Source organism: Dipodomys spectabilis, unplaced genomic scaffold (genome assembly GCF_019054845.1).
Source record: "Dipodomys spectabilis isolate Male_0828 unplaced genomic scaffold, ASM1905484v1 ptg000443l, whole genome shotgun sequence".
Taxonomy (NCBI): Eukaryota; Metazoa; Chordata; class Mammalia; order Rodentia; family Heteromyidae; genus Dipodomys; species Dipodomys spectabilis.
The window spans coordinates 725,768-736,372 of NW_024871120.1; positions in this window are offsets into that span (position 1 = coordinate 725,768).

A 10,605-nucleotide genomic window follows, 5' to 3' on the forward strand; every position below is an offset into this window, starting at 1 on the left:
TTTTCTGTATATATGGACTACCCTAACCCCTAACCCGCTCTACAGCCTCAAGACTTCCACTAAAGAAGGGATCCCAGCTTCTTTTTGATTTCTATAGTACAAATCACTAGCAACTTATGTGTTTTAATTATTCCCATTAAGCTATACACTCTTCACTCCTTTTGAGAGAAATAACTTTATTTTTGTATTGTGCCTAGTTCATTAACATTCACTACCATTACGTTTTGAATAAGAAATGTCCTCCACAGGCTCATGTGTTGAATATTTGCTCTCCAGATGGCAGTGCTATTTTCAAGGATTCTAGAAACTTGGAGAGATGGGGCCTAGCTGAAAAAAATAATTCAATGAGGGGCACATGACTAGGCCTTGAACTCAGAGTTTAGGTGCTGTCCCTTAGCTTTTTCACACAAGCCTTGCACACTACCACTTCAACTCCACATCCAGCTTTTGTTTCAGTTGTCAATTGAAGGTAAGTCACATGTCTTTTTCTGCCCTGTCTGACTTTTAACTATCAAAGCCTCCCGAGTAGCTAGGATTACAAGCATGAGCCACAAATGCCCTGCACAAGCCTCATCTCTCCAAAGATTCTGCCCCACAACATTGCTATGCAATGGACAAAGCTCTGGTCACAGGACCTTTGGAACATTTCAAAACACGTTAATAATAACTCATGGTATAACTTAAGATTTAAATTATTATATAGTTTTAAAATTATGTCTTTTTCCTCATTGTAGAATCTCCTACAAGACTCAGCAGATCCAATGACAGGAAAGGAAATGAATTTGTCAGTCTCTGAAAGTTTATAATATATTCATTAACTTCCAAACTTCATGTAAACCAGAAGTTATGCTGTTTCCTGCCTAAAAAGAGAAAATTATCAGCATAGTAAAATTAAACATTTATAGTAAAAGGATATATTATTAATTTGCTAATGGAGCAAATCTTCACCCACCTACCTATCCTTCTCATCAAAGGGAAAGAAAATGGTGACATGGGAAGCTAACCTGTAAGTTCTTATTACTTAACATACAATCATGGACAGTTAACCTGGTCTTTACAGCTCATGTCTGTAATCCTAGCTACTCAGGAGGCTGAGATCTGAGGATCATTGTTCAAAGCCAGCCTGGACAGAAAAGTTTGTGAGACTCTTATCTCCAATAAACTACTCAGAAAAAGCCAGAAGTAGCACTGTGGCTCAAGTGCTAGAACATTAATTGTGAGTACAAAGAAGCTCAGGGATAGCACCCAAGCCCTGAGTTCAAGCCCCAGGACCACCAAATACATACATACATACATACATAAATAGATAGAAATAAATGAAATCAGAGACAGACATTATGGGACTATAAGCCAACTCCAACCTTGTTGTTTGTAAATAAATTTAATTGGAACACAGACAATTACATTCGTTCATCCATTCACATACTTTCTGTGACATCCTATGTGTTATTAGGGCAAAGCTGAGTAATAGCTACAACGACAATGCCCCACAAACTCTAACCTTGTACAGAGAAAGTTTGCTAACCCCTGTCCTACATCATACAGGCATCAATAACCAAAAATCGGCTGAGAACAGGCACCTAAGAGAAATGTTCAGAATATATGAAAGGAAAACATGAAAAGTAAGTTAAAGGAAGATATCAAACGTAAACTCCACCTAATCCATTAATTATGAAATAATTAAGAAATTAAAAGTAAAACTAATGCTTACTGAGTGCATACTCCTCTGCCAGACTGGGAAAGGTGAATGTTCCTTTCCCTGGTCTGCTGGGCACCAGTGGCTTGTACTTGTAATCTTAATTATTCAGGAAAATTAGATCTGAAGATTTAGGTTCAAAACCAGCATAGCAGGAAAATCTTTGATACTCTTATCTCCAATTAACCATGGAAAAACAGGAAGTGGAGTTGTTTGCACCCAAAGTGGGGGGGGGGGGAAGCAGCATTAAGGAACATTTTGGTGATTAGAAAATTCTGTGAGATCTAGCCACTGTTCATGTGGCAGATTGCCAACAGACTTGGATATACACAAGTCTTGAATCCGGTTCATCAGTTAGAAACAATATATTGTCCCATAAGAGAAACATCATTGCTGGATGACATTTCAAAAGAACAAGCAGATAGCCTTCTCTAGAGGAGAGATCAGATTTTCCAATGATCCATTTGCAGTGACTTCTATGGCAGCCTGCATCCAATCTGTGATGCCTGAGAGGACCTGGGTCTCAAGGAGCAATGATTCCACAGGTTGTGGAATATTTTCATGGTTATTTCACTTGTGTTCACATACATATCTCAATATTTATCCAATTATCATTATATACCAATGATTTCTCAGTAAGATGGTTTAAAATATACAGATATATGAAGATAGCACAAACAGAAAGACACATAGATGAACATGTTTTGGGAACCAACCCAGAATTGTGGGAATGATGGAATAAAGCTAAACACAATGTTTGCATTGTAAGGTAGGAATTATAACCAACATCAGATTTCTCTGTGATGATAATAGGTCCCTTGATCCTACTGTTGAGGCTTTCACAGTGGGCTAAACCTTCCCAAAAGTCACTGCTTGTAAATATAGTGAAATGCCCCAAATCCCTGCGTTTACTGATTTATTTTTTACTCCCTTAGCACACTCATCTGCTCTGAGCACTGTCCTACCTGAGACTTGCACTACAGAGCTTATTCTATAGCAGAAGGACATGCAAATATCAGCTCCCTCTAAAAAAAATAGAATGGTAGAAAGACAGCCTCTTCAGTAAATGGTGCTGGCAAAATTGGTTAACTACTTGTAGAAAACTAAAGCTAGATCCTTATATATCACCCTGCACCAGAATCAACTCCAAATGGATCAAAGACCTCGGAGTCAAAGCAGACACTCTGAAAATATTACAGGATGGATAGGAGAAACCCTAGGTCTCCTTGGCACAGGCCAAAATTTTCTTAATAGAGACCCAGAAACAACAAATCAAAGAAAGGTTGGACAAATGGGATTGCATGAAATTGCAGAGCTTCTGCATGGCAAAGTACATAGCTAGTAAGATCAATAGAAAGCCCACAGATTGGGAAAAGATCTTCACTAGCCATACAATGGAAAAGGGTCTCATATCTAAAATATACCTTGAACTCAAAAAATTAAATCCCCCAACAACAAATCTTCAATGAAACAACTGTCCAAAAAATAAGTGGGCTGAAGACTTAAAGAGAAACTTCTCTGAAGAGGAAAGAAGGATGGCCAATAGACACATGAAGAAATGCTCAACCTCCCTAGCCATAAAAGAAATGCAAATTAAAACAACATTGAGATACCACCTCACTCCAGTTAGAATGGCTAAAATCAAGAACTCTAATAACAACAGATGCTGGAGGGGATGTGGTGGGATTGTTGGTGGGAGTGTAAACTTGTTCAACCACTTTGGAAAGCAGTATGGAGGTTCTTCAAAAGACTCCATATAGGGCTGGGAAGGTGGCTCAGTGATGTAGCACTTGCCTTGCATGCATGAGCCCCTGGGTTCGATTCCTCAGAACCACATAACCAAAAAGAAAAAAGCCGAAAGTGGTGCTGTGGCTCAAGCAGTAGAGTGCTAGCCTTGAGCTGAAGAGCTGAGGGACAGTGCCCAGGCCCAGAGTTCAGGACCCACCACCGGACCCAAAAAAAAAAAAAAAAAAGGTTCCACATAGAGCCCCTCTATCACCCAGCAATTCCACTTTTGGGCATTTATCCAAATGTTTACAAACAAGACCACAGTAAAGCTACCAGCACGACTATGTTTATTGCAGCATTATTTACTATAGATATGGAACCAACCCAGATGCCCCTCAGTAGATGAATGAATCAAGAAAATGTGGTATATATACACAATGGAATTCTATGCCTCCATCAGAAAGAATGACATTGCCCCATTTGTTAGGAAATGGAAAAACTTGGAAAAAATTATATTAAGTGAAGTAAGCCAGGCCCAAAGAAACACAGGTCCCATGGTTTCCCTTATTTGCAATATCTATTATATGTCTGAGCCAAGCAGAAAAGGTCAGATAAGGTGATGTTAGGGAAAAGAACCCTAAGATATGTATTCAGATGTTTTTTTTTCTTTCATGCGATTGTTTCTAACACATTTATAAGATTATTTCTTTGTTGCTATGTATGTCCCTCCCCCACAGTATAACCCCTGCTTTCACTGTATTTGATGTTGGTATATTTTGTGAAGGGGAAGGGGAAAAACAAATCATTTAAATAGGGATACAGATGGACCCATTGCAACAATGAGATGTACAAGTCGTTATGTTGAAAACGAACTTTACAACTTTGGTAGTGGGGGAGGGGGACAGGGAGGATTGGGTGTGGGGCAGGGGAAGGATGGGAAGGGATGGGAAGGGGAAACAACGGAGGAGGCTACAATGCTTGATAAGAAATGTACTCATTATCTTGCCCATGTAATTGTAACCCCTCTGTACAGTATTTTTACAATAAAAAAAATATCAGCTCCTTCTGCTGATAAAAACTCCATTTAGTGTTCAGGACTGTAATCTGAGAAATGTCTATGGGGTTTGTGCTAAGATGGACTTCCCTTATGGAAGCATTACAAGGTAATTTATGAAAACTAAGAGATACTAAATATACGACTGGGTGTGAGTGAGGAGACAGTAGGTCTTTGTGAAATTTCCTGGCCAGAATGCTCTGTGTTTGCAAGTGTGCAGTGTGAAGTGCAGCTGGTGGGATCTGGAGGAGGCTTGGTGTAGAATGAGTGGTCCCTGAGACTCTCCTGTGCAGCCTCTGGATTTGGCTTCAGTAGTTACTACATGAACTGGCTCTACCAGCGTCCAGGAAAGAGGTCTGAGTGGCTCTTATACATTAGTGGTGATAGCAGTGACATAAACTATGTTGACTCTGTGAAAGGTCAACTCACCATCTCCAGAGACAATTCAAGGAGCACGCTGTTTCTGCAGATGGACAGTCTGAGAAGATAGGACATAGCTTTGTACTACTGTATGAGACACAGGGGACTCAAGTGTGACCTCAGGCATTAACCTCCCTGATGGTTGCTCAAGAGCAGCAAGTGTACTCAGCACCAGCATGGGATGCTCTGTGCCACCACGGGGATGCTCATCACACATTGATTTTCAGGATCTGCAGGTACAGAGAGAGGAGAAGCTATGGCCATCTGTCAGCATCTGGTGCTTCCTCTCTGTGTATCATTTTCCCACAGGAGATTGTCACAGCAGATTCTGATGTTCTGTTTTTGTGCTTACTGTGGATGTCTCTTTATTAAAAAGGGATTTGTTTGCCTTTATATTTGTTACAGTACTAGAGTTGAGTACTGCCCCTTAGATTTTTAACTCGAGTCTGGCACTCTACCATTGTAGTCACAACTCACCTCTATCTTTTTGCTAGTTAAGTGGAGATTAGGTTCTTGGATTTGTCTGCCCAGGGATAGTTTCAAACTGATTCTCAGACGTCAGCCTCCTGAGCAGCTAGGGTTACAAGTATGAGCCACAGGAACACAGCTAAAAAGGCTATTAAAAAAATCTTCAGACTTTCATAGTAAGAGAAATAATGAGATGCAGAAAAAAATGCCTGTTACCCAACTAGAATCCAAAGGAAATAAGTTTTTTAAATAAAGAGAAGATGAAGATGACAAAGGGAAAGATAGGGAAGGTGAAAACCCTGGGGACTCAATATGGCCAAATCATATATTACAAGCAGCCAGGCACCAGTGGCTCATGCCTGTAATCCTAGCTACTCAGGAGGCTGAGATCTGAGGATCATGGTTCAAAGCTAGCCTAGGCAGGAAAGTCCAGGAGACTCTTATCTCCAGTAAACCACTAGAAAACTGAACATGGTGCTCTGACTCAGAAAACCAAGTACCTCTCCATCCCTTCTTCCCTTCCTCCCTCCCTCCCTTTCCCTCCTCTCTCCAACCCTCTCTCAACCCCTCCCTCCCCCTCTCTCTTCTCTCTCTCCTCTTTCAGTTTCATTTTTCTCTATTTTGGATGTTCGTGGGCATGAACTTGGGGCCTGGACACCATCCCTGAGCTCTTATGTTCAAGGCTAGCACTTTGCTGCTTTAAGCCTCAAACCCACTTCTGCTTTTCATTTAGTCAATTGAAGAAAAGAGTTTTAGGGACTTTCCTGCCTGGGCTGGCTTTGAACCACAATCCTCAGATCTCGGCTTCCTAAGTAGTTAGAATTGCAGGCATGAGCCTCCTGTGCTTGGCTCCCTCTCTCTTATTAGCACTGAGAAACAAACAATTCCTAAACTCCAGCATGTTAGCAGCAAAAGAGAAGCAGAAACCATGGGACCTATGTTTCTTTGGGCCTGGCTTACTTCACTGGATATAATTTTTTTCCAAGTTTTCCATTTCCTAATGAGTGGTGAGATTCCATTCTTTCTGATGGAGGCATAGAATTCCATTACACACACACACACACACACACACACACACACACACACACACACACAGAGCACATTTTTCCAATCCATTCATCTACTGAGGAGCATCTGGGTTGGTTCCATATCTTGACTATGGTAAATAATGCTGCCATAAACATAGTTGCTTAGAAAGCTGAGATCTGAGGATGGTTGTTCAAAGACAGCCCTGGCAGGAAAGTCTGTGAAACTGTTATTGTCTATTAACCGGCAAAAGCAGAGCAGTGGCTCAAGTGGTATATTGCTAGCCTTGAGCAATAAAGCTTCAGTAATGAGTTCAAGCTTAAAAGGGTACAAGTAAAGTACAAGTGAAGGAGAAGTGGAAGGATGAGAGGAGGGGAAAGAAAAGTAAAAAGGAGGAGGTAAATGCAAACAATTGCACTAAAATATAGCTCAATAATGATACAATAATAAAATGATGATACAAATTTTTATAGCATAATATGAAAAGGAAAGGCAAAGCCAATGCTGGTGCTCATGTCTATAATCCTAGCAACTGAGGAGCTTGAGATAAGAGGATCATGGTTTAAAGCCACCCTGAGCAGAAAAATCAGGGAATTTTTTTTATCAGTTGTGATGCTTTAACTCAAGGCCTTGTGCTCTTTTGAAATGTATTTCAAACTACTTAATTAGAGATGCTGTCATAGCGGCATCACACCTCACCTCCAAATATTTCCTTCCTTCAGAAGCCTAGCAACTCATCTGCAGCTGACCCTTGAGAATTATCTAGGTTCCACCTGTATTCTATGCATGCCATCCTGGCATCACAGAGGCACCTCCAGAGCCACCAACAGCAACTTACTTCAGGAAATAAGGCCATGGTTCTAACCCCACACTTGCTGCAAATTATAGAGCTCCTCATTGTTGTAATAAATTTCATATGAAAAGGATTGCCACAGATAAACTAAGATTGAACTGCATTAGACAGTTCATGTGAACATGGCTTTTGTGCCACAGCATCCCAGTGCTATAGCCTTAGGTAGTGCGACAGATAACAAACATTTTCCCAAGACACTTCCTGTCCCTCCAGAGTGGCTACTGATTTTAGCAGGGCCTTAGTCGCACTGCCTTTGTTTTCCCTAGATTTCTAGAGTGATTTCCTAGATTCTTGCTGAATAATTGAAGAATTTACAAAGTGAATATCTGTCTTCAATAGGGATTGGCACATTAAGAGACACTCAAGCTGTTATTGACACCTGTCAAGCTGTTATTGACACCTGAAATCCTGTTTTATTTTTGCCTCCCCCATGAAGTAGTTGAAAGTAAAATCGCAGTACCAGCTTTGGCTGCATTAAAATTGAACATTAGACATGGAATAATAGAGTGTTCCATCATATTGCAATTTAAGTAAAAGTATATACAATTTAAAGTCAGCCTTCAGTTATCCTAAACCATATTTCACATGTTTAATACACACATATAAGTACCAGCTATACACATATAGACAATAGAAATATAGACTAAAGTTCCATCATCACTGACATCCTACTTGATGACCTTTATACAGGGTTTCATAAAGTCTCTGCTAAAGAATACCAGCCTGGGCTGAGAAATTGGCTCAGTGGTAGAGTGCTTGCCTTGCATGCAGGAGGCCCTGGGTTTGATTCCTCAGCACCACATAAGCAGAAAAAAGCTGGAAGTGATGCTGTGGCTCAAGTGGTAAGGTGCTTACCTTTTGGTGAAGAGCTGAGGGAGAGTGCTCAGGCCCAGAGTTCAGGACAACCAAAAGTAAGAAGAAGAAGAAGAAGAAGAAGAAGAAGAAGGAGGAGGAGGAGGAGGAGGAGGAGGAGGAGGAGGAGGAGGAGGAGGAGGAGGAGGAGGAGGAGGAGGAGGAGGAGGAGGAGGAGGAGGAGGAGGAGGAGGAGGAGGAGGAGGAGGAGGAGGAGGAGGAGAAGAAGGAGAAGAAGGAGAAGAAGGAGAAGAAGGAGAAGAAGGAGGAGAAGAAGGAGGAGAAGAAGGAGGAGAAGAAGAAGGAGAAGAAGAAGGAGAAGAAGAAGAAGAAGAAGAAGAAGAAGAAGAAGAAGAAGAAGAAGAAGAAGAAGAAGAAGAAGAAGAAGAAGAAGAAGAAGAAGAAGAAGAAGAAGAAGAAGAAGAAGAAGAAGAAGAAGAAGAAGAAGAAGAAGAAGAAGAAGAAGAAGAAGAAGAAGAAGAAGACGAAGAAGAAGAAGAAGAAGAAGGAAAGAAGAACAGCAGCCTGATACCATGATCAGGATACCACTATCCAAGCCAAGTTTAACTACATTTCTGTGTCCTTAGTCTCCTTCCTTAAAGACTAATGCTGTAAATCTCCACATAATCTCTAGCATTGGTAGAGCCTTGGTTTTTTTTTTTTTTTTCATTTGGTTTTGATGTTTTGCAACAGTGTTACTATGCAGCCTAGACTGGCAACGTGCTGACAATATCCTGCCTCTGCTTCTAGCAGCTGAGATAACAGTCACACCATCATGCACAGCTAAATCTATTCAATTTTAAACTCTAGCTTTTTTAGCAATGTGATCTTGAGTTTCTTAACTTTGAACTTCAGTTCCTTCACTTAATAACCAGGAATGACAGAATTTGGTATTGGCATAAGAATGAAATAAGACAATGGGTGAACAAATGCAGCAATGGTACTCAATAGACACTATGCTGAAGATGCAGTATTCAACTTGCGGGTGGGGATTGGAAGGAAAAATTGGGAGTAGGGCAAAGGATGACATTGTCCAAAAAGAAATGTATGCTTAACTTATGTAACTGTAATCCCTCTATATATCAACTGTATAATGAAAAATTAAAAATAAAAATATATTAAAATGAAATAATATAAAGTTTAAGAAGGTGCTTCAAAAACAAAGTCTCAATTAACGTTAAGCTCTAGTAACTATTCTTCATGAAGTATAGAGATGTCCTATTTAAATTTGATTAGTCCATGTAAGGCACAGTGAGACACAAGGATTGGGAAGCTCTAAGTGTCAAGCAGGACTTGGGGAAAGTATGTGGGATCCTCTCTTATCTGAAAAAAATATAACATTAACCAATGGGACTGGAGGGATGCCTTCAGTGCTAGATTGCTCCCTGATTTCCAAATCCAAGATTATAAAATATGGTAATAGACAAAAAAAAATTGCAAGTTAATGACTAAACAAACTTAATTCTATGTGAAAGACAGAAAATAGTGTCTCTGAGCTCAAGCAATGCAGATTTCTAGTTCTTTTCTCATGGCATGAAGAAATCAAGCTAACCTTGGATTTCTGAACACTTTGCTTTCCCAGCTAATCTAGTCCTGATGCACTGGAGACTTGTGAACCTGGCTTTGTTAGTCATGACAACAGCTCAATTGTAGGCACAGTACATGATAAGCATACTGGATACTCAGGAAAGATATAATAAGATGAGAAAAGGGAATTGTAGAATGATAGCTAAAAGAAGCTCAAAGTCCAGGAGACTGTTATCTCCAATAAACTACTTAGAAATAGCTGGAGGTGACACTGTGTGACCTGCAGCTATGACAAGATCATACTAGAGAAGCACATTGTTGGCAGGTTTGGGGCCATGGAGCAGCTCAGCAAGAATGCTGGGTGGGTTGGGAGGCACTAGAGCAGCAAGAATGGTCTGTCCCTTGGGTGTGTTCAGAGAGCCTGAGGTCTGTAGCTGTGCCACTGTAGCACTACATAGGGCATGGTGAAGGCTGGCCACTGGAGTCTGAATCAGGCAGATTCTGCGAGGGGCCCAAGCATGGTACTTATTCATCTTGGACAGCCCTTGTCTTAACTATGACCTGCCATGTACACCGGAGTTCTGGACCAAAACTAATAGTAAAGGCTTTCAACCAAAGAAGCACATAGGCAGTGTGAATGACTGGAAGGAGTATGCATGTGGACCAGAAGTGAGACATGGGAGCAAGATGGGGGATTCTAAGATAACCTCACTGAGCAACACATCTAGTCAGCCATCAGGCTCATAGCACTGACCCGAGTACCACTGGCAGCTTGATGCAGCTGGAATAGGCCAGGCTATGGGGAGCATCAATGCTGTTTCAAACCTACAACTTGCCACTTAGGCTTGGCGAAATGATGGGAACTATTGGTGTGGCTACGAGCCTCAGTGACATACTGTCAACTGACCAGAGCAAGTCTCTTCATGGCCATGGTTCTTCTCCTGGGGAAAGGGTTCCCAGTAAATGGCAGAGAGTGGTAGT